The 22,721-nt window shown below is 46.1% G+C and overlaps 4 non-coding genes across 4 annotated transcripts; 1 reads left to right on the top strand and 3 right to left on the bottom strand.

The window, feature by feature from the left end:
* Window positions 1–5,135: 5,135 nt before the first annotated feature.
* Trnas-gcu lies at window positions 5,136–5,208 on the bottom strand. Its single transcript has one exon. It is a non-coding gene; the product is annotated as a tRNA-Ser (tRNA).
* A 183-nt stretch (window positions 5,209–5,391) lies between these two features.
* On the bottom strand, window positions 5,392–5,464 carry Trnas-gcu. Its single transcript has one exon. It is a non-coding gene; the product is annotated as a tRNA-Ser (tRNA).
* Window positions 5,465–5,647: 183 nt separating this feature from the next.
* On the bottom strand, window positions 5,648–5,720 carry Trnas-gcu. Its single transcript has one exon. It is a non-coding gene; the product is annotated as a tRNA-Ser (tRNA).
* A 225-nt stretch (window positions 5,721–5,945) lies between these two features.
* Trnas-gcu lies at window positions 5,946–6,018 on the top strand. The gene has a single exon. It is a non-coding gene; the product is annotated as a tRNA-Ser (tRNA).
* The last annotated feature ends 16,703 nt before the right edge of the window (window positions 6,019–22,721 follow it).

Genomic DNA, 22,721 nt, shown 5'->3' with positions numbered 1-22,721 from the left:
TTGTACCAGCTTATGGTGCTGAGCCTGACGCTGATGCCGTTCGTTCCAGCATTGGATCCCGTTCGTGATATACAGTTGCGCCAAATTCTGGTCCTGCTCGTGCCCGATTTTGGCCACATCCGTGCCAACGATTATCTCAGTTGGACTTTATCGTCATATTGCCTTCATTATTGACCGCAGAAATGGTCCATTGAACTTCGGCACCTTACAAACATTTTATTTGTATGTGCTTGGATTGAATTTATGTGATTTGATTGATTTTATTTATCTTGGATTGAAGCACGCTTTACTCCACTTCGAATGGCGTATCGCCTCTCTCGTTACACATGGGCTCGCGTCGTTTTTTTTCAGCGTGACATTGACCTTGACCTTTGATTTTGAGCACATTTTCGAAATCCTCAGGTTCTCTTCTTTCGTTTGACACCCAATTTTTCCGGTTTGATGCTGCCTGCGGCCTGCCGTCCTCTAGAAGGCTTACTTTGAGATCACTACACATGTGCCGGTTTTTGCCTTTGACCTTGACCTCTGACCTTGAAAATTGACCTGAGGTCAAAATTTTAGGTGCTTTAGAATCGTCTCGTAAGGACCTTTCGTTTGGTATCGCTTCTGTTACCGTAGCTCCCTTATTTACGGAGTTAGACAGGGGGGGGGCGAAAAACGCCCCCCGGGCTGCGGTGGTTGGGATTACCCCCCGGGCCCGGCCGGGTTAAGGTGTAGACCTCGAGTCAAGGTCAGGTCATGGAGCCCCTCAGGCCTCAAGTCACGAAGTTGATCAAAGGATATCATATTGCATAGCATTCGATTCTGCAGGTCTTCCCGAGTCCAATGGTGTCTTTCCCGACTCTCTACTTAAATTTGATCGGGAGTTATTGACGAAAAACTCTTATGACCCTAGTGACGTCGTAAATGACGTCACGCAAGGTCAACAATGCAATAGTGAAGCATCGGACCTTGCAAGGAGTGCATGAAATCACGATTCCATGCAGGGACGTACCCAACGGGGGGCGTCCGCCCCCCCCCCCCTTGGGTTTTTTAGGAGGCCCCAGATGGAATCAGGGCCCCGTGGGCCGAAGGTCCACGTTGGTTAAAATCACGTCGGAGGCGAACGAAATTCACGGGAATCCCCCCCCCCCCAAAAAAACACGTCAGGACAATCAGGGCCCTCTGACCAGCCTGACAAGTGACAGCTAGGGTCCTTCTTACTTCCTGGGGCCTCCTGTGAATAACCGTTAGTGTCTGTGTCTGACCGCTAGGGCCCCTCTGACTCCTCAGTAGAGAGGAGGCCTCTGAAGGTAGGAGGCCCTCTGTAAAGAGGAGACCCTCTGTAGAAAGGAGGCCCCCTGTAGAGAGGAGGCCCCTTTAGAGAGGAGACCCTCTGTAGAAAGGAGCCCACCCGGGATTCCTCCGCCCCCATCCCTTGGCAAAATTCTAGGTATGCGCCTGATTCCATGTGCTTGGGATAGTTTTAGATCATTCCCGGCGCCAAAATAGCAGTTTTCATATTTACCCATTGACTTAATAATGGTGAGGTCACGTAACCGACCTAACCACGTGTGACCTTTAGGAAAAGATCAGAGATATATACAAGTTGTGAGACCTCTGAAGGTCTCACAGATAAAACTTACATCTTCGTAAGTTTCATCTCCCTGTGAAAGTTCCTCTAGCACTGAGGGCGTTGCGAAGTTGCGACATCTGAGGACCGTGCATAGGTTCACTTATGTTATAGGTCACGTCACTGACCTGACCTGAGCTGAAAATACGGCTGATCTCACAAGATCCGGCTTGAGTCAAAGGTCAGGTATGCCAAGTTTCAGCTCTCCATCGCGGGCGTGTTCCGAGCTATTGCCAAAAAAAAAGTATGGGGGCGGCACCCGCCCCCCCCCCCCCCCTTGGCCGGCGAGTGCTCGACTTCGACTATTAATTGATGGGAACATATGCCACAATATGCGAATAAACGTAAGATAAGCACCGAATCTGTCCATCGTGCACCTGATAGGTACACCTCAAGAATTATTGCATGTCCGTCCCTCCAGCATCTCAACCTCCGTGCCTCACCGGCGAGCGACGCAGCGATTCAATCCATGAAGGAACATATCCGAATTTTTTCTTCCTAGATAGGCAAAACCTTTCATTAAAAGATGCACAAGTTTATTGCAACATCCTAGATGATGCAATAAATCGAGGCAAAAATGTTGCGATAAACATGTTGCGATAAATTGAAATTTGTTCATCTTGTGTTACGATAAACGCGAGAAACTAGTATATGTTAGCGTCGTTTCTAGTTATCAGTCCGTCATATACTATGTCGCAATAGTCGAAAAAGGGCCGTATGTAGGTTATGTATATTTGGAGGAGAATGTTTCTTGGTACGTGTTTTGCGATAGGATAGAGGGGACCCAGAGCTTTGGTTACTTTCTTTATTATCTCGTTTATGTGTGTTTTAAATTTGAGATCAGAAGACAGGGAGATGCCAAGATGTTTGTAACGATGCTCCCAACGCATCATTTTTAGAGTTATGACATCGAAATACACACCAAACGATAGAGAATTGATCAAGGATCACGATAGGGAATGTTTCAAGTCGATATCTCCTACCGTTTTGCCGCAATCGGCGCGGAAATCTGAAAAAGTTAGATTTTTCCGAAAATTTGACCTTTGACCGGTCGTAAGTAGGTCAAATGCTGACCTAGGACCAAAAAATATACCAGCAATCGCGAGATCTCGTTGAGAGCAATCCGTTGGTCTTTTCCGCTAAGCTCTACGACGCTCCGTTTTCAAACGCCGGGGGGGGGGGGTCGCACCAACCCCCCCCCCCTGCACGGGCGAAGGTGACAAAACACCATTTACGGGCGAGGGTTAAAATTGGCTATCTGCATCTTCCTCTTGTCACGGGCAGCCCGCTCGTTTTTTCTGCAAAGCTCTAACTCGATCAGGGGTTGAACGGCTGGAGGTGTCCAACAGACCTCCCCCCTCTCTCCTGTACCTATATAGGTACAGGAAGGGGGGCATATGTACACGACAGCGGCTGGCAATAACACCAATACATCTAAAGATCAATTACCATCGCCGCGTTGACGTAGGTATTGGTTGGGACCCGCCGCGTTGTTGTTCGCATGCACTGCAAGTGAAGGAGTGCTAGCCGCTACCAGACGCCACTGACCAGCCGAGTCTGCGCGGGCGGGACTCGGGAGTCGGGACTCGGGGGCGCCGGATTCCTCAGCGGTGAGGTCAGCCGGGCTCGGCCGGCTCCGAGTCGACCCCCGCTGACTCGAGTCGAGCTATCGGCGTGGACGGATCCTGTACAGGCGGCCACGTGATCGGGCGCTGGGCCTGACTCTGACTCAACCGCAGCCCGCAGGGACGAGGCGGCAGGGCGCATTGAATGCTCAGCAGAGTATTCGGGGCTGAGCTTTTGTGTCGGGTGATTTCTAGGAAGCGTCCTTTCACATGTTTGTAGCTTTTATTAACCCGCGCCCTGCTGGGGGGGGGGGTGTTTAAACACCCCCCTTGTGGTTTTTCGCGAATATCTAAAAAACGGCGGCGCTCCGCGCCGCCGTTTTTGGTACACCTTATCATACATCAATTCTACACATGTTGTGAAAATTTCAAACCAAGGTCATTCAAGGTCAGGTCACCAGGTCACTTGAAGTGACCTCACCTCATAAAACGTTTAAATGTCTGTCATAGCTACACCGAGTGACCGATCGCTTTGAAACTTTCAGCGATTGCTAAGAGCAATAGCATGTACAAAATGTATATCTCAGAATTTTGATATCGATGACGTAAGGTCAGGTCAATTTTGCGACCTCCCCATTATAAGTCAATGGGAGAAAATTGAAATGCGCCTCCTTTGGATGAAAGACATTATAAACACTCCTTAACACTGAATTACAAGTTGTTTAGACACACTGAACATGAAAATGGTGTCCGTGACCCCTGTTTATGCCCTGAGGTCATCTTAGGTCACGAATGGTATCTAACAGTTTTTCGCAAATAACTTTTGATAGAGGCATGCTAGAGCGATGAAAACGCCTTAGATGTGTTCAGCTAGACGATACGGATCGACTGATATGCAGCATGACCCTTTCCGGTCAGGTCATGACCTTGACCTTAAGTCAAATTTTCAAGTTGACCTTTCAAGGTCAAGTTATTGTTCATCCGATGCCTCTTGACGAGAGGAACACGATGCCGGTAAAAGTAAGCTCGTACAATGCTTGGGTCAAAAGTTATTGCAGAAAAACTGTTTCCGAAAAAATCGGCTATTTTTGCAGTTTTTGCCCCCTGCAGGCAAAACCGTTGACGTTAGGTCAAATCTGAGGGAATTACTCAGAAAGGGCGTTAAAAGGGCTATCGAATGCGCTTTTCCGCGGCGCTGTAGCTCTATTGGTTCCCGAGTTATGCGTTGGCTTCTTGGAAATTGTCGACATTCTACCTGGAAATCGGCGAAATTTTGCCTTCAATGACCTCTGGTGACCTGACCTTTGACCTGACCAAAAAATTGACCAAAGTGATTTCCTCATTATTTTTGACGCTCTTTCGAACGCCGCCTTCCGCGTATCGCTACGTGGCCCAGGAGCCGAGTTGTTCAAACACCCCCCCCCCCCAGCAGGGCGTGGAAATCCAGGACCCCCAGCCGGGCGCGGGTCAACCCTCGCCCTGGCAGGGGGGTTGATGCAACCCCCTAAGGTTTTTCGAAGATAGCGTAAAAACGGCGGCGCGCAATTGGCACCAAAATTGGCACAGCCTATGGGGCAACCTTTTTACATATGACCTGAAAATTTCAGGTCCGGGTGACCTTGGGTCAGGTCACCAGGTCAGAAAACCGGTACAAGGTCATGGTCAAATTTCAATTTTCTTTTTGCACCTGTCCAACTCACAGTTTTGAACTGATTTCCTAGAAACTTTCTGGATGTGCTAAGTTCACCGAGTTGTATAACATATAGTTCGGTTTTTTATGTCACTGACCTGAGGTCAGTTAGAGGTCACTACGTCGTAATCCTTAGGTGTTGTTTTTATCCACTGGGACTGAGAGCGTGAGATGATGTTTTTCGTACTCCAGCGTAGATGGGTAGCCATACGGCTTCCACGGTTGACAGTGATGACATCAGTCTTTTTGCAAACTCGTTAAAGATTTTGGGCTGTACGGGGATTCGAACCCCGGGCCTTTGGATTAGCGCTCCAATGCTCTACCTCTGAGCTATACAGACCAAGTACTTTAACGAGCTTTCTGCCAAGTTTTATGCGGATCATTCTTAGGTGTTGTTTTTATCCACTGGGACTGAGAGCGTGAGATGATGTTTTTCGTACTCCAGCGTAGATGGGTAGCCATACGGCTTCCACGGTTGACAGTGATGACATCAGTCATCTTTTTGCAAACTCGTTAAAGATTTTGGGCTGTACGGGGATTCGAACCCCGGGCCTTTGGATTAGCGCTCCAATGCTCTACCTCTGAGCTATACAGACCAAGTACTTTAACGAGCTTTCTGCCAAGTTTTATGCGGATCATTCTTAGGTGTTGTTTTTATCCACTGGGACTGAGAGCGTGAGATGATGTTTTTCGTACTCCAGCGTAGATGGGTAGCCATACGGCTTCCACGGTTGACAGTGATGACATCAGTCATCTTTTTGCAAACTCGTTAAAGATTTTGGGCTGTACGGGGATTCGAACCCCGGGCCTTTGGATTAGCGCTCCAATGCTCTACCTCTGAGCTATACAGACCAAGTACTTTAACGAGCTTTCTGCCAAGTTTTATGCGGATCATTCTTAGGTGTTGTTTTTATCCACTGGGACTGAGAGCGTGAGATGATGTTTTTCGTACTCCAGCGTAGATGGGTAGCCATACGGCTTCCACGGTTGACAGTGATGACATCAGTCATCTTTTTGCAAACTCGTTAAAGATTTTGGGCTGTACGGGGATTCGAACCCCGAGCTCGTTAAAGTACTTGGTCTGTATAGCTCAGAGGTAGAGCATTGGAGCGCTAATCCAAAGGCCCGGGGTTCGAATCCCCGTACAGCCCAAAATCTTTAACGAGTTTGCAAAAAGATGACTGATGTCATCACTGTCAACCGTGGAAGCCGTATGGCTACCCATCTACGCTGGAGTACGAAAAACATCATCTCACTACGTCGTAATGTTAAGCCTATGGGAAAATACTAAATTCGGAAAATACTGGAGATATCCGCTTCGTTCCATCACTTTTATGCTTTGAAACCATAGTAATTAACAGCAGGTCACTTGGTGCTTCTTTGTTTGGTGTACTTATCCATAGGTCAGGTCAAATGAGGTCAACTGAGGTCAAATAACGTTTTTGCCAATAACTTGGCACATAATGACGCTAGAGCTTAAAAATGGTGTCATTGTGTTCCTGGTGATAAGCCGAATCGAATGATATGCGATATGATGCAATTTGGTTTACTTAAACTTAATTAGTTAATTAACCCGCGCCCCACTGGGGGGGGGGGGGGCTATTTATAGCCCCCCCTCCCGTTTTTCTGCAATAACTTCCAAACCGCTTGACGGATCGACGCCAAACTTTCAGTACCTTCGGCTGCATCAATTTGACACCTTGTGTCAAAATTTGAACTTCATAGCTACCATAGGTCGGCCGGAAATGACGTCAGAGTGACGTCATGTCCGTCCGATTTCGACGCAAAACATTGAACCACGGCAATCGCTCCCAAGAGCTTAGTTTTTAAGCTAGATCCAATTTCTTTGCATGAAAGGACTCAGAATTGACTGCGCTATCAAACTGCTATCTCGGATTTTCAAAATTTTGAAAAAGTTGAAAATTTAATAAAATAATATTCAAAATTTATATTTTTATATTTTTTTCAACAAGTTTTTGACTTTTCGAAAAAACCGGAATATATGTCACAGAACGCATGATTATGACTAACTCTAGCAAGTTTTAGCTGAATATCTTTAAAAATAGCCAAGTTATACGCATTATTGCAAAAAATTCACAATTATTAATTTTTCAAATCAATTTTTCAGTACGTATTTGACATCGTACACCAATATAAATGGCACCATCGTGTTCCTGAGCTCAAACTGCATATAGACACCTTTATAGACACCTTTTTTGTTGAAAAATATTCACTTCAAAATTTGACCTTTTTTGACCTGAAAGTGACCTGACCTAAGCTAAATTTGACTCAAAATGACCTCGAATGACACAGACGACATCAAATTCGAAATTTATGGCCTAAATGGACCATAAACCATGTGTCACATGACCGACGCATGATATAATATTTTCGTGACCTGTGATGACCTGACCCTGACCTGAAAATCCAAGTACAAGTTTGATACCCTCAAGGTATCTAGAGCATCTGTTCAAGAGTGTGGAAACCAAAAATGAGCCTGATCTGACTTGTAAGACGGCGGCCAGAGCCCAAAATGTGAACAAGCCAAAGTGCTAATAATTTTTACTTTGACCTGACCTGTGACGTCATCAGTGACCTCGAGGTCAATGAAATTAGGTTTCGCTCGACAGTTTTTCCGGGGCTATCACACGCCGTTTGAATTTTGACGATCGGCCCAGTAGTTTCGGAGTTAGGAGGGGGGGCTATGGATAGCCCCCCCCCCCAGTAGGGCGTGTTATACACAGACCCCACTGGGGCGCGGGTTAAAGGGACCCTCCCACCTTAACATTAGATTTGAGTTGAGATAGCCAAAATGGGGTCCCTGGCTCACAATTACCGGTTTCGGCACTCACAACATCCAGAAATGCCTTAAATCGGAAATATTGAATTTCAAAATTGCAGCATTTTGATTCAGAGGGGCTAATGCTTAGGAATACCCCTCTGAATGTGTGACGTCAGCGCAAATATCTAACGATTTTTAAATGTTTGACTAAAACGTTTTGTAGCACGCGGTGGTATATGATATTTGCGCGCAACATCTGCCGCAAACGCCGCACTTCTAAAATAAAGTCGCTAGAAACAGCGGAGATCCCAAAAAAAGTAAACAAAAGTAAAAGTCTAATATCTTGAAAACCGGTGAATATTTTTCGGTGAAATTTGGTAGGTATTCATTTTCGCTCTTTCTGAACCGAGCGACATCACTTTCATGCCAATTCATAAACTTTTTTGAAGGTGGGAGGGTCCCTTTAAAGTTTACTAAAAAATTAAAAAAAACTTTAAGTACACTTAAGCAAACAAAAAAGTATATCATTCTACGCGCCTTGACGTGCTGAGTTCACTGGTGCTTTTCTGTTTTCTCTATCTTAATTAGATCAAAAGTTATAAGCAAAAAACTTTTGACCTGTTTTTGGCGATTTTTTTAATTCCGGCCTCCCTCAAACGGGCTTGTGTTGCCCCAATTACAGGAGAGCTCCTCCTCCTCCTCCCGGCACTCATTGCCCACCCCCCCAGGCTACGGCTGAAGTGGGAGCCTACCCCACACTTGATGACACAGCCGGGGACGACGCCCGCGGAACGGGCGGAACCGGGAATCGAACCCGAATCCGGCACCGCCCGCACCGCGGGTCGACGCCTTAACCGACTGCGCCACCAGGGCCGCTTTTACATTTATACCCCCCAAAACCCCCCTAAATATTGACCTAGAGCAACCAAATTTGCACAAGGGTGAGAACTCCTGGGAGCCCACCTAACTACCAAATTTGGTGTTTCTAGGTGCCATAGGAGCCAATCGCGAGGGGGGGGGGTCGCATCAACCCCCCCTGCCAGGCCGTGTTATGAACAATGCCCTGCCAGGGCGAGGGTTAAAAAAAACTGAAAAACCACGAGCAATATGCACAGAAATGCGTCGAATCACTACTAGCATGGTCAGGGTCTTGCATGGGGGGGGCGATGCGACCCCCCCTAAGTTCTTTCGAAGATAGCGTAAAAACGGCGGCGCGCAGCCCCGCCAAATTTGGCACTGCCGAGGGGGCAACCTTTTTACATACCGTAAAGTGGGGCTATTTGAGACAGTGGGGCTATTTGAGACAGTACGGTATTGGTTTAGTAAAATTGCTGTAAAATTAACCCTCGCCGGACCTATTGGTTTTCTACATACGCGCCGGCCGAGGGGGGGGGGGGGGGCGGGTACGACCCCCCCCTCGCCGTTTCGCCCCTGGTGGAGCTAGCGCGTCGCGGAAAAAACGAGCGTGTGCGCCGTTACGAGACGCAGAGATTGGTACCCGATTTTAAGGTCCTAGGTCAACCGGTGACCTCTGAGGTCAGGTCAAGTGCCCCAAGGTACGGTTCAGTGTTTGGTGAATAACTTCGCAAAAAACGGCCGCAGAGCGCCGATTTTGGCAGCATCGTGTTCGTCTCGCTCAGGCGCGTCGAATGATATACTTTTTGTCCGGGTCAGGTCAACTTGGGGTGTTGACCTCAGGTCAAGGTCGGGTCAGCACCCCCAGGTCACGAAATTGGTCGAAAGAGGTCATGTCGCATATCATTCGATTCGCCAGGTCTTCCTGAGTCCATTGGTGGCTTTCCCGACTCGCTAGCTCAATTTGATCAAGAGTTATTGACGAAAAACTAATATGACCTTGATGACGTCATAAATGACGTCACGCAAGGTCAACATTGCAAAAGTGACGCATCTAACCTTGCAAGGAGTGCATAAAATCACGATTCTGTGTGCTTGAGATAGTTGGAGATTGTTCCCGACGCCAGAAAAGCAGTTTTCATTTTTCCCCATTGACTTGTAATGGTGAGGTCACGAAAATGACCTGACCTCATATGACCTTTAGGAAAAATCCGAGATATACAAGTTGTGGGACTCATAATGGATACTAGATCCTGCAAGTTTCATTTCCCTGTGACATCTCCTCTGGCAGTGAGGGCGTTGCGAAGTTGCGACATCTGAAGACCGTGCAGAGGTTCACTTATGACGTCATAGGTCAGTGACCTGACCTGACCCAAAAATACGGTTGGTGTCAAAAGATGCGGCTTGGATCAAAGGTCAGGTATGCCAAGTTTCAGCTCTCTATCGCCAGCGTGCTCGGAGCTATCGCGAAAAAACCCTATGGGGGGCGGCACCCGCCCCCCCCCCCCTCGGCCGGCGAGGGTTAAAACAGTTTGATATTTTTCATACATTTTTGCTCAGGATGTTGTAGAATTTAACGGTGAATTCCATGGATAGGATTTTTTGAAATTTTTGAAAAGTTTTGAAAGAAATTTGGCATTAAACGAGAAATACAGAAAAAAAAACACGATTTAAGTTATACGAAAAGCACCCCTACCTGCACCTTAACATGGTTGAATTTTTGAAAACTTTGCAGCCGAGTCTATCGTAACTATCGTTTTACTTATGGGCTAAGCACATTTTTCATGAAGACATTATATATTGTTAACGGTAGTGACGAATACTTACCTCTGTGAATATGTGCATAACATGTGCTTCATCAGTCACTGACGTGGTCGGTAATGGACCCATGTCTACTCTGGTTGACCAGAAGGCACCATTGAAGGTTATTTATCATACATACGTACTGTTATGTGAGCCTTCAGTATACGTGCTTGATGCAGTGCGGTAACCGGCCATTCGATACAACATGCAGTGATCTAGGAAAATCGGTTTAAACTCAAAACCGTTTGACCTTTTTCTGTTATTTCTTCACAGGTTGATGTGCAATGGAACAACCGATCATGCATGCCATTCATTCAACCATATTGAAAACTGGTTTCCCTTTTTTAATGCATTGCGGTGTGCATTAGCGAGTCTGTCTCAAATAGCCCCACCAACTTTCGGCCTACATGTTTTACGCCGCCAGAGACAAACACAATAACTTTATTTGAAAATTTCACTGTCGTTGACATAGGAATAGTCCTATATAATCATCTTGTGATTTTTAAAGCTTAGGGTCGCATCATATTTCGACAGCCCAAGCATAAAGTAATGCAATTTTTTTGACAGACCGAAATGCTATGTTTAACGAAAAACGAAAAGTTTGATTATCAGGGTGACATAACTGTTTTTGAAAGAAATATTTTTTGCCAGAAGTGTCAAAATTTAATTTCCAGTCGCATAGCATTAAAAGAATTGTTAGGGCCAAGTAAAGCTGCATATATCACGACACGGTGTATTGTGCTTCCAGCGACCGAAGACCAAGCACGGACACGGCGACCCGCCGACTGACCCAGTCTGGTCACGGTCGCGCCCTTATATAACCACGGCACAGAGCGCATGCGCGGTGACCGCGCGGCGGTCAGGCGGCTCGCCGGCCGGACGGCCGGGCCGCCGACCCATCCTGTTCCACGGCCCCACACGGCCGGTCCGCGGTCACAATATCCCAACAGAATTATCCCTAGCATGACCGATTTTCTTCAACTTCCTTGCAACTAAAACTGTCTCAAATAGCCCCACACTATGGGGCTATTTGAGACAGGCTTCAAGGAGAAAAATAAGTTTATTTATGGTTACTAGCTGAACCAAGATGGACCTATCTGAAAGCGGTTACAGAGAACTACCTTTTCGCAATTTACATGCTATAGGAAATATCAACCGTTTTGAAGGGAGAGGCCAAAAACTGTAAAATCCGTTTCAAATAGCCCCACTTTACGGTATGACCCTAAAAATTTCAGGTCCGGGTGACCTTGGGTCAGGTCATTAGCTCAGAAAAACTGGTACAAGTTCATGGTCAAATTTCAATTTTCTTTATGCACCTGTCCAACTCATAGTTTTGGACTGATTTCCTTCCAACTTTCAGGATGTGCTAAGTTCACCGAGTTGTATAACATACGGTTCGGTTTTTTTGATGTCACTGACCTGAGGTCAGTTAGAGGTCATTACGTCGTAATGTTAACCCGCGTCCCGTAGGGGGGGGGGCGGTGGCGAAACGCCCCCCCCCCCCCCGACCTTTTCCGTCGATATATCCTAAACGGCTGGAGATATTGCCACCAAACTCTGAGGACCCCTCTGATCATCAATGGTACACATTGTGTCAAACAAATTTTCCGGAGGCTATGATAGGTTGGCCACAAATGACGTCAGAATGACGTCATGTTCTGCCATTTTCGACCGAAAAAAGACCTTCGCGAGAAGAGCTGTCAGGCCAACAGCTTTGAAGATAAAGAAAAAATGATCAAGACATAAGAGGTGTAAATTGACAGGGCTACAAAACCATGCTATCTCGGATTTTTAAAATTTTGGCATTTTGACCCCCAAACATTAAAACATTTTTTTATATATTAGCCAAGAAATCTAAAAAGTTTTTGAGTTTCAAAAAACAAAACAAAAATGGAATATATGTGAAAGTGCCCACCATCATCTATCTACATACCAAATTTCAGATCGCTATCTCGTTTTTTGGCAAAGTTGTAGCAAAAAACTGTTCAAAAATGATGACGTCAAATTTTCAAACTCATTTTTTTGCGGCAATTCTAGACCACGCAGGGCAAAACAAATACCTTCATTAGATTCCCCGTGACGAGCTGCATCGAATCGATACCCATTTTATGCAAAAACATAAACTTTGAAATTTGACCTAATTTAACCTGACCTTGACCTGACCTTCACCAAAACGTAACCTAAGCTGGCCCCAAAGGCTGCCTGGCTCATATAATCGCATTTGTCATGTAAAATGGACCATAAAACACAGGGCATATTTTAAGGATTTTTCACTGCGTCCCAAAGGTGGCATAGGGCACACGCTTTGATCGAAAAGGGCACATTGCAAGCGAAATAGTATATAATGCAAGTGAGATAATGTACAGATACATTGTGTAGTGTGCTGGTGGAGGGCACTGCAAGCGGGATGTTGGGAGCGGGCTGTGATTGCTTTTGGCCAGTCTCGAAATTCGCCAAGTCGTAGTGCGTTCTTTATCCGCATTCAAAGGGCGGACAGGCGATTTAAAATGACATTTACATTGTTGTTAGTCACTCGTTTTCCTGAACGGCGTTGGGCGTGTTTGACCTCCCTTGACGCACTAAATTGTACCTATGCTTATAGAATAAAAATGAATATGCACATGATTAAAATGTGATACATACGTCTCTTCATGCGTTTTTCACCCTTATCAATCGATTCAAAATAGAGGTTGACGTGTGAAACATGGCCAATTTGCATTGAAGATACTATGTATTTGAAATAATTAGATGACGTAAGGTCAAACAGTACCCACCTAAGTTGTGACAAAAAATCATCGGATTTTAAAGCTACATAAAAAATCCATCATAGATTAATGCTTTGGATGAACGGATGCTTTGGATGCTTCGGATTTCGCTTCCTTACTGCCTATCATGTAATATAACCCAAACTTTTCCCAATGGAAGTTCCTTTGCTTAATTATTATGCCCAGAAATGTGTCGATTTTGTGTCATTTCCGGGCGCTTTGGGGGGGGGAGCATGGACCCGTGGCCCCCTCTATATCCTCCTATGGCCAGACGGCAATGACGGCCCTGATCTGGCCGTATGCCATCAAATGTCAAACTTCGCAATGATGCGATATTTTTTTCGGAAAACGTGCCGGTATCTCAAAAACTATGATAGCTAGGAGGGCGCAATCGACAGGAGAAAAGCAATCAATATATCTTGAACAGCTCTTTCGTCAATATTTCGTCAGGATTGAGTTCAGATCAACGGTTAAGGCTCCATAGCCAAAAACAGGTAAAATTACAATTTTTGTCAATATAGGTTTCATGAAAAGCTTTTGAACTAAAAAAGGTAGAGAATTTTCGTTTGCACAATCATTCTTCTCTCATTTTTACCTCGAAATGTCAAGGTCAGAAGAACTTGACCTCACATTAAGGTCATTTCGTGACCAAGATAGATCATGTCGCATATCAGTCGATGCGTTTCGATGAGGTACCTCAAAACAATGATACAATCCACTGTGCATGCAAAAGCCCTGTAGGGCCGGATTTTAGGCCAGGCTCCGGGCCTGCGGGCTCCAACTTGACATCTCTAAACAGGACTTTAGGGAAGGCAGGACACAGAGTCTGAGCCCTAAGGACAGGGCAGGCACAGGCCATGAAGCTAAGCTAAGACGGATACTTGAGGGCTGGGTAGGATGCAGGGTCCGAGGGCAAGGCAAGGCGCGGGTCTGAGGCTATCATTACACAAGGCTGGAGAGTAGTGCAAGACACAGGGCCTTAGAACACCTGATGATCAACACACCTGATGGCAGGGCAACACGCAGGATCTTAGAGCAGGGCAAGAAATAGTACCTAAAGGTAGAGCAAGACATAAGACACAGGTATGGCACAAGGCCCGAAAAACCGCCCACGTCTTGTCATACCTTCGGGCCCCGAAGGTATGACAAGACGTGGGCGGTGCTTCACGGACGCTGTTATCAAATTCCGCGAGCTGACGTCATACTTGTGGTAGTGTTTGAGCAATGGGCCTGTTGATGTCTCCATGGAAACCCAATTTGACACGTGTAATTGCAGCGTGCTGCTATCACCGGTGAAACAGGGCCAGGGTATGGGGCCTGAGGGCAGGGCAAGGCTCAGGGCATGGAGGCAGAACAAAGCACGGGTTCTGAGGACAGGTAAGGGCACGGGGCATGAGGACGGGAAACGGCACGGGACCTGAGGGCGGGAGACACCACAGGGCCTGATGACAGGGCAGGGCACAGCGCCTGAGAGCGGGCATGGGACACGAGACATTAGGGCAATGCAGAATACAGGGCTTGAGGGCAGAGTAGGACACAGGGTCTGATGGCATGGGACGGTACAAGGCCTGACGACAGGGCAGAGCACAGCAACTTAGGGCGAGGCAGGGCACGGGCCTGAGGGCGATACAACGCATAAGGCTTAATGGCAGAATAGGACACAGGGTCTAATGGCAGGGCAATGCACATGAGGCCTGGAAGCAGAACAGGACAGGACAGGGCCTGAGGCAGGGCAAGGCATTAGGCTCGAGGATGGGCGCGGGGCCGGGGCATGAGGACATGGGAAGGCACAAGGCCTGATGGCAGGGCAGGGCACATTACCTGAAGACAAGGCAGCGGCACGGGGTCTGATGGCAGGACGTGTCACAAGGCTTGAGGGCAGCGAAGGGCACGGGGCCTCAAACTAGGGTAGGGCAGGGCACGGGGCCAAAAGACGGGAAGGCAGCGCATCAAATTTCCAGGCAGAATATATAAAGTATCGTGTTTGAGGGCAGGGCAGAGCGGGGCACAGGGCCTGAAGAAAGGGCAGGGCAAGGTACAAGACCTAAGGACAGGGCACTGGGCAGGGCACATATCCTAGGGGTATAGTAGGGAAGAACATAATAAGGTGTATGACCAAGGGTAGGGCAGGGCACAAGGACTGGAGAGGGCATGTATGTGCTTAGGTACATAGTAAATCAGGGCTCAAAGCAATCGGAAAGCCAACATCTTTTACACAGTAAAAGACCGAGGCATGTTACTTATTTTTGCTCGCACTTTTCGGCTGAAACCGTGGCATTTCAGTGTGGGACGCAGTGGTCCAAATTTCGCGAGGGCTACGTCCCAAAGGCAGGGGGCTGCGTCCCAAAATGGGACGCAGTCAGTATGTTAAAATATGCCCTGATAAAACATGTATCACATGACATTTTCATATTGTGACCCCCCCCCCCAGTGACCTGACCTCTGTGACCTGACCTGGTATCAGTGATCCCAGATAGCAAAGTACAGATAGCAAGTTGTATTTGACGAACAATGTACCATCGATGGTTTTCAATAACTTACCAATTTGCTCGATTAGTCACAACACATTTCTTGAAATGCCTGTCAACGGTGAAAATCCGACCTTTGACCTGACTTGTGACGTCATCGGTTTGACCGAGGTCAATGAAATTTGGTCACAAGGTAGTTCCCCGTTGGGGCTATCCAACGTCGTTTGAATTTTGAAAATCAGCCGGTAAATTTCCGAGATCTTAGGGGGGCCGAAACGCCCCCCCCCTTCGGGTGGTAGGGTCCGTCGATAGCCCTACGGGAGGGCGGGGCAATTTTGGCCCCCCTCCCACCCCTGTGGTTCTTCCTAAATAGCGAAAAAAACGGCGGCGTGCAGCGCCGCCAAATCTAAGTATCTTCCCGCGCATCAATTTGACGCCTTCACACAAAATTTCAAGCCACAGGTCACCTCGGGTCAGGAGTTATTGAGGTCAAACTGAGGTCATGTTCGAGTAAAAATGAGCAAAAAGCATGGCATCTTGAAACGCTCACCAAATCTACAGTTAACAAGCAATTTTTGTTCTTTATGTGGTTGTGTAGAGAAAAGACGGCGCTACAAAACTGCTATCTCGGAGTTTCGAAAATTTGGAATTTTCACTCTCAATAATAAAAAAATGATTTTTTTTTTAGAAAAACTCAAAAAATCCAAAATATTTTCAAATTTCGAGAAAAAAAAAAACGGAACATATGTGATAGTACCTGCGCTCTTCGATATTCATACCAAATTTAAAAGATCGATACCTCCTTTTCTGGCCAAGTTAAAGCGCAAAAACTGTTCAAAGTTGATGACGTCAAATTTCTGAACTCCAATTTTAGCAATTCTAGACCACGTAGCGCAAAACAGTGACCACCATTGATTTCCCAGTGACGAGCTGCATCGAATCGATACCTATTTTATGCAATAATATCAACTTTGAAATTTGACCTAATTTGACCTGGCCTTGACCTGACCTTGACCTGACCTTGACCTGACCTTGACCTGACCTTGACCTGACCTTGACCTGGCCTTGACCTGACCTTGACCTGACCTTGACCTGACCTTGACCTGACCTTGACCTGGCCTTGACCTGACCTTGACCTGACCTTGACCTGACCTTGACCTGACCTTGACCTGACCTTCACCAAAACATAATCTCAACTGACCCCAAGGGCTGTCTGTCCCACATAATCGCATTTGGCATATAAAATGGACCATAAAACATGCATCACATGATTTTCTCATATTTTAACCCTCAGTGACTTGACCTCTGTGATCTGACCTGGTATCAGTGACCTCAAATAGTAAAAGATGTGTTTGACAAACATTTCCCCATCGATGATTGTCAATGAAATGCATTTTACTCGATTTTACAACGCATTTCTTGAAATGCCTGTAAACGGTGAAAATCCGACCTTTGACCTGACCTGTGACGTCATCGGTTAGACCGAGGTCAATGAAATTGGGTCCGAGGTAGTTCCTCGTTGGGGCTATCCAACGTCGTTTGCCGCTTGTCGCTATGTTGCGTGGTTCTCGAGATCTTAGGGGGGGGGGGGCAAAATGCCTCCCCCCATATGACCGCGTTGCTAGGCAGACCCCCGGGTTAACCCTACGGGAAAATATACAATTCGGAAAATACTGGAGATATCCGCTTCGTTCTATCACTTTTGTGCTTTGAAACCTCAGTACTTAGCATTATGTCACTTGGTGCTTCTGTTTGGTGTAATTATCCATGGGTCAGGTCAAATGAGGTCAACTGAGGTTAAATGACGTTTGTGCCAATAACTTGTCACATAATAAAGATACAGCTTTCAAAATGGTACCATTCTGTTCCTCTTGAAGAGCCGATTCGAATGATACCTATGTAACATTAACCCTCGCCGGACCTATTGGTTTTCTACATGCGCGCCGGCCGAGGGGGGCGGGTACGAACCATCGCCGTTTCGCCCCTGGTGGAGCTAGCGCGTCGCAGAAAAACGGGCATGTGCGCCGTTTCGAGACGCAGATATTGGTACCCGATTTTAAGGTCCTAGGTCAGCCGGTGACCTCTGAGGTCAGGTCAAGTGCCCCAAGGTACGGTTCAGTTTTTGGTGAATAACTTCGCAAAAAACGGCCGCAGAGCGCCGATTTTGGCAGCATCGTGTTCGCCTCACACAGGCGCGTCGAATGATACACTTTTTGTTTGGGTCAGCTCAACTTAGGGTGTTAACCTCAGGTCAAGGTCAGGTCAGCGCCCCCAGGTCACGAAGCTGGTCGAAAGGGGTCATGTCGCATTATCATTCGATTCGGCAGGTCTTCTTGAGTCCATTGGTGGCTTTCCCGACTCGCTAGCTCAATTTGATCGGGAGCTATTGACGAAAAACTAATATGACCTTGATGACGTCATAAATGACGTCACGCAAGGTCAACATTGCAAAAGTGACGCATTTTACCTTGCAAGGAGTGCATCAAATCACGATTCTGTGTGCTTGAGATAGTTGGGGATCGTTCCCGGCAGCAGTTTTCATTTTTACCCATTGCACAGTGGGGATTTTTCCGATCTAGCGCCTATTAATTCAAAAAATATTTTTTGGATTTTTGTTTATTTTTTGTGTCAGTAGGGCTAAGAAATGTCTGAATTTTTCATATATGGCATTGTTTTATCTGTATGTCCACAGCAAAACTAGGAAAAATGCGCCCAAAGTTCACACTCATGCGTGATTACTCAATAGGCTCAGCAAGGCCCGAAAGTATAGCTCAATTTCATTGTCCTGTCCTGTTGGTTTTAATCTTGCGAGGTCTTAAAGTTGCATATCGTCTGAAAGGCACCTTTATTAGGAATGGAATGGCAAACAGAAAGTATGCCACAACCTTACTAAGGTCACAAAAATGCCCTTTACAAAAAACCCTTACAGACACCATATTGAAGGAATGGTATTCTAAATAAATGTAGGAAATCAACAATGTTCTCCACACTTTTCCACTCCGAAATATATCCTATCGAATTCGCCACTTTCTTCTGCACAATACAACGCCTAGTTTGGCTGCCGAAACTTGCCTGAACACGGAATATTCACATTAGAGTATCTTAACACCCCACTCGAGGAGCGCTAGGGCAAACAGCACGATAAAGGTATGTTCCGGACATAGGCGAATAATTTTACTTCGTGATTTATATGATGCATATTTTCTGAGACACATTCATTATGAATAGGATGACAAGCGTAAAATACATACCGTAACCTTATTAACCATCGCACTTGTGGGGAGGGGGAGGGGGAAGGGGTCGGATAAAACCCCATGGTTTTCCGCAAATTACTCGCGCAAAAAGCGGCCGATCGCGCTGAAACTTTCGGTGCCCTCGAGATCATCAATTTTACATCTAACCTAAAAATTTCATGACTCTGACCCAACTGACCTTTGACCTGTGGCATATTTCTCGAGGCAATGTTTGGCCGGAATCGCGATTCGGCGTATGCCAGCTCACATTATCCGCGGTTTCCAGTCTTTTTGTGGTTTTAAACGTTCAAATATGTGAAATGATGTTGGTGCCATGCATAATGGTGGGAGTCAAGGTCACGTGAAGGTCAAGTCAAGGTCATTGACCTTTTGATGACCTTGGTTCACTTTTTCGAGTTTTACTTGTTTCTAGGGTAGTTTTTGGTGCTGATTTCGATTTTAGCAGCCATTTGAATATTTACGAAGTAGTTCTAGTGCCTTCGTTCCATGTTACGAAGCTATCAGTAGTAGGTGACACTTCTATTGATGGCCGGCAGGACGCCTACTAATTGATCTAAGCTGACCTGACCCGACCTGGCCTAAATGCATAAAGACATCGTCTGTGATCAAAACTAACATGAAATTCGTGATCAGCACCCCAAAATACCCCGTAACACCCTAACTTTGCGAAGTTTCAAGAGGTCTCGATTGCCCAACTTTAGTTGGGTCATTAAACTGACTTGGAAAGTAAGCTTATGACCTTGGACTTTGAAATTGGATATATTCGGCCTAATTTCGTCATAGGCAGCACGCTTGACTTTTCCGCGAAGCTCTAGCCTGATCAGGGGCCAAACGGCTGAGCGGGGGGTCCAATTGAACCCCCTATACTATGTTGATTATGCACATTTACAGGTAAAATTCTCACCAGGACACACCAGCCAACATCTGTGCACAATCTGGCTACAATTCTACCTATGGTTTGCCCTCTACGAATAAATACGTGCTAGATCGGAAAAATCCCCACTGTGCATTGGCTTAGGTATAATGGTGAGGTCACGAAAATGACCTGACCTCATATGACCTTTAGGAAAAATCTGAGATATACAAGTTGTGAGACTCGTAATGGATACTAGATCCTGCAAGTTTCATTTCCCTGTGAAAGCTCCTCTGGCAGTGAAGGCGTTGCGAAGTTGCGACATCTGGAGACCGTGCAGAGGCTCATTTATGACGTCATAGATCAGTGACCTGACATGACCCGAAAATTCGGTTGGTGTCAAAAGATTCGGCTTGAATCAAAGGTCAGGTATGCCAAGAGCTTCAGCTCTCTATCGCCAGCGTGTTCGGAGCTATCGCGAAAAAAACCTATGGGGGCAGCACCCGCCCCCCCCCCCTCGGCCGGCGAGGGATAAATGACCTCAAATAGGAAATAATGTGTTTGTTGGACAATTTTGTATCGACGACTTTCAACAATATGCCCTTTTACTCGATTTTATAAGTTAATAACACATTTTTTGAAATGCCTGTAAACGGTGAGAATGCGACATTTGACCTAACCTCTGACGTCATCGGTTAGACCGAGGTCAATGAAATTGGGTCGTTTGCTGCTTGTGCCATGTTGCGTGGTTCTCGAGATTTTAGGGCGGGGGGGGGGGGGGGCAAAATGTCCCCCTCTCCCGCTGCTCGGCAGACCCCAACGGGATGCGGGTTAGTAGATACTGCGTTCGACTTATAGTTTGATAAGTCATTTATTTACGTCTCAGATACTAGAAATGGATAAGCAAGCTCGTTTTTTACGAGTATTCTGTTCCTTCTGACAAGATTGAATAGTCAACTTTTTTCTGCGTACCTACGCACTACGTATAGTCGACTACAGAATGATGTTCCACTCCTCAGAAGCTATCAGTTGACCGGAGCGTATAAGTTGTGCCGTTTGTCACGCAATTAAGCGTGTCGATTGTGAGCATTGAGACAAAGCTATAATTTGTGAACTCAGCCCGTGTGATGCGGCACAGCCTACTAATCCAGGCAAATAATTGCCTGTGAAAAGTGGAACATCATTCTGTAGTCGACTATACGCACGGGAAATGTGGTCACAATCATTGTGAAGCCACAAATGACAGCATAAAACATCATGTCGAGGAACGCCAAAAGATTAACACGCGCACCGACGGGGGTCTGCGGCAACTTAGTACCGACGGGGGGGGGGGGGCGGATGACCACCCCCCCCCCCCCCCCCTGAGATCTCGAGAACGAGGCAAGATAGCGACAAGCGGTAAACGGCATCGGATACGCACGGACAAGGTCTACAATTTTTACACAGGTCATTTTTAGGTCAGATCAAAGATGACGTCACAGGGGTCAAAAAATCAAAATGGCGGCGCTAGTTATGGAGAGAGTTTTTCTCGAATAACTTTCTAATTAGTCAAGATAGGAACAAACTAAGGGCATCATCGTGATCCTCTCGTCAATCCGCATCGAATGGTATATATGTTGACCTCAAAAGGTTAAGGTCAAAGGTTGACCTCAGGTCACGTGACCTCGAGGTCATTATGTATAATATTTCGATGCGTCTTGACGAGCTGAACACAATGAGACCATCCGCGCGGCTGTATCTTGTTCCTGTACAGAGTTATTGACAAAAAAACCTTTGGTGACCTTTGATGACGTCACATGGCCTTACAGCTGCCCAACAGCAAAACAGACCTCAAGGTAGTGAAGGTTGATCGTATATGAAGTCATGTATGGTATATGGGGCCATCCCGACCCGTTTTAGTGGTAAAAACAGGGAGTTGATTTTCCCCCGTTGACTTGTAATGGGTAGGTCGAGAAACTGACCTGGCCTTAGGTCACCGGTATCAATATTCCGAGATATACAAATTTTAGCTACTAATGACCTTATAATATCCTGTGACTTTCAAAGGCCTCCGACATCTACTGTAGCTCTGGCACGGTGGCAAAGTTGCAAAAAAGTGACTTGAGGTTGGGTCATTCAAAGTGACCTGGTGACCTGACCTTAAAAGTTAGGAGGTTCAAACTTGCAAACCATGTGTAAAATTGATGAGAGAATAGTCGTAAGTACCAAATTTCGCGGCCGTAGTTTTCCCGCTATTCGCGAAAAACCTCAGGGGGGCGGATATCCGCCCCCCCGTCGGTGCGCGTGTTAACCCGCGCCCCACTGGGGGGGGCTATTTATAGCCCCCCTCCCGTTTTTCTGCAATAACTTCCAAACTGCTTGACGTATCGACGCCAAACTTTCAGTACCTTAGGCTGCATCAATTTGACACCTTGTGTCAAAATTTGAGCTTCGTACCTACTATAGGTCGGCCGGAAATGACGTCAGAGTGACGTCATGTTCGGCCGATTTCGACGCAAAACATTAACCACGGCAATCGCTCCCAAGAGCTTAGTTTTTAAGCTAGATCCAATTTCTTTGCATGAGAGTACTCAGAATAGACTGCGCTATCAAACTGCTTTCTCGGATGTTCAAAATTCTGAAAATTTCGAAAATTTTATGCAATAATATCCAAAATTTACATTTTTACATTTTTTTTCAAAAAGTTTTTGACTTTTCGAAAAAACGGAATATATGTGATAGAACGCATTATTATGACTAACTTTAGCAAGTTTTAGCTAAATATCTTCAAAAATGGCCAAGTTTTACGCATTATTGCAAAAAATTCACAATTATTAATTCTTCAAATCAATTTTTCAGCACGTATTTGACATCGTACGCCAATATAAATAACAGCATCGTGTTCCTGAGCTCAAACTGCATCCAATAGACACCTTTTTTGTTAAAAAATTTTAACTTCAAAATTTGACCTTTATTTGGCCTGAAAGTGACCTAACATAAGCTAAATTCGACTCAAAATGACCTCGAATAACACAGACGACATCACATTCGAAATCTCTGACCTAAGTGGACCATGAAACATGTGTCACGTGACC

This window comes from Amphibalanus amphitrite, unplaced genomic scaffold, assembly GCF_019059575.1.
Source record: "Amphibalanus amphitrite isolate SeventyFive unplaced genomic scaffold, NRLGWU_Aamphi_draft 001735F_arrow, whole genome shotgun sequence".
Lineage (NCBI taxonomy): Eukaryota > Metazoa > Arthropoda > Thecostraca > Balanomorpha > Balanidae > Amphibalanus > Amphibalanus amphitrite.
This window is presented reverse-complemented; position numbering and strand designations above follow the sequence as displayed.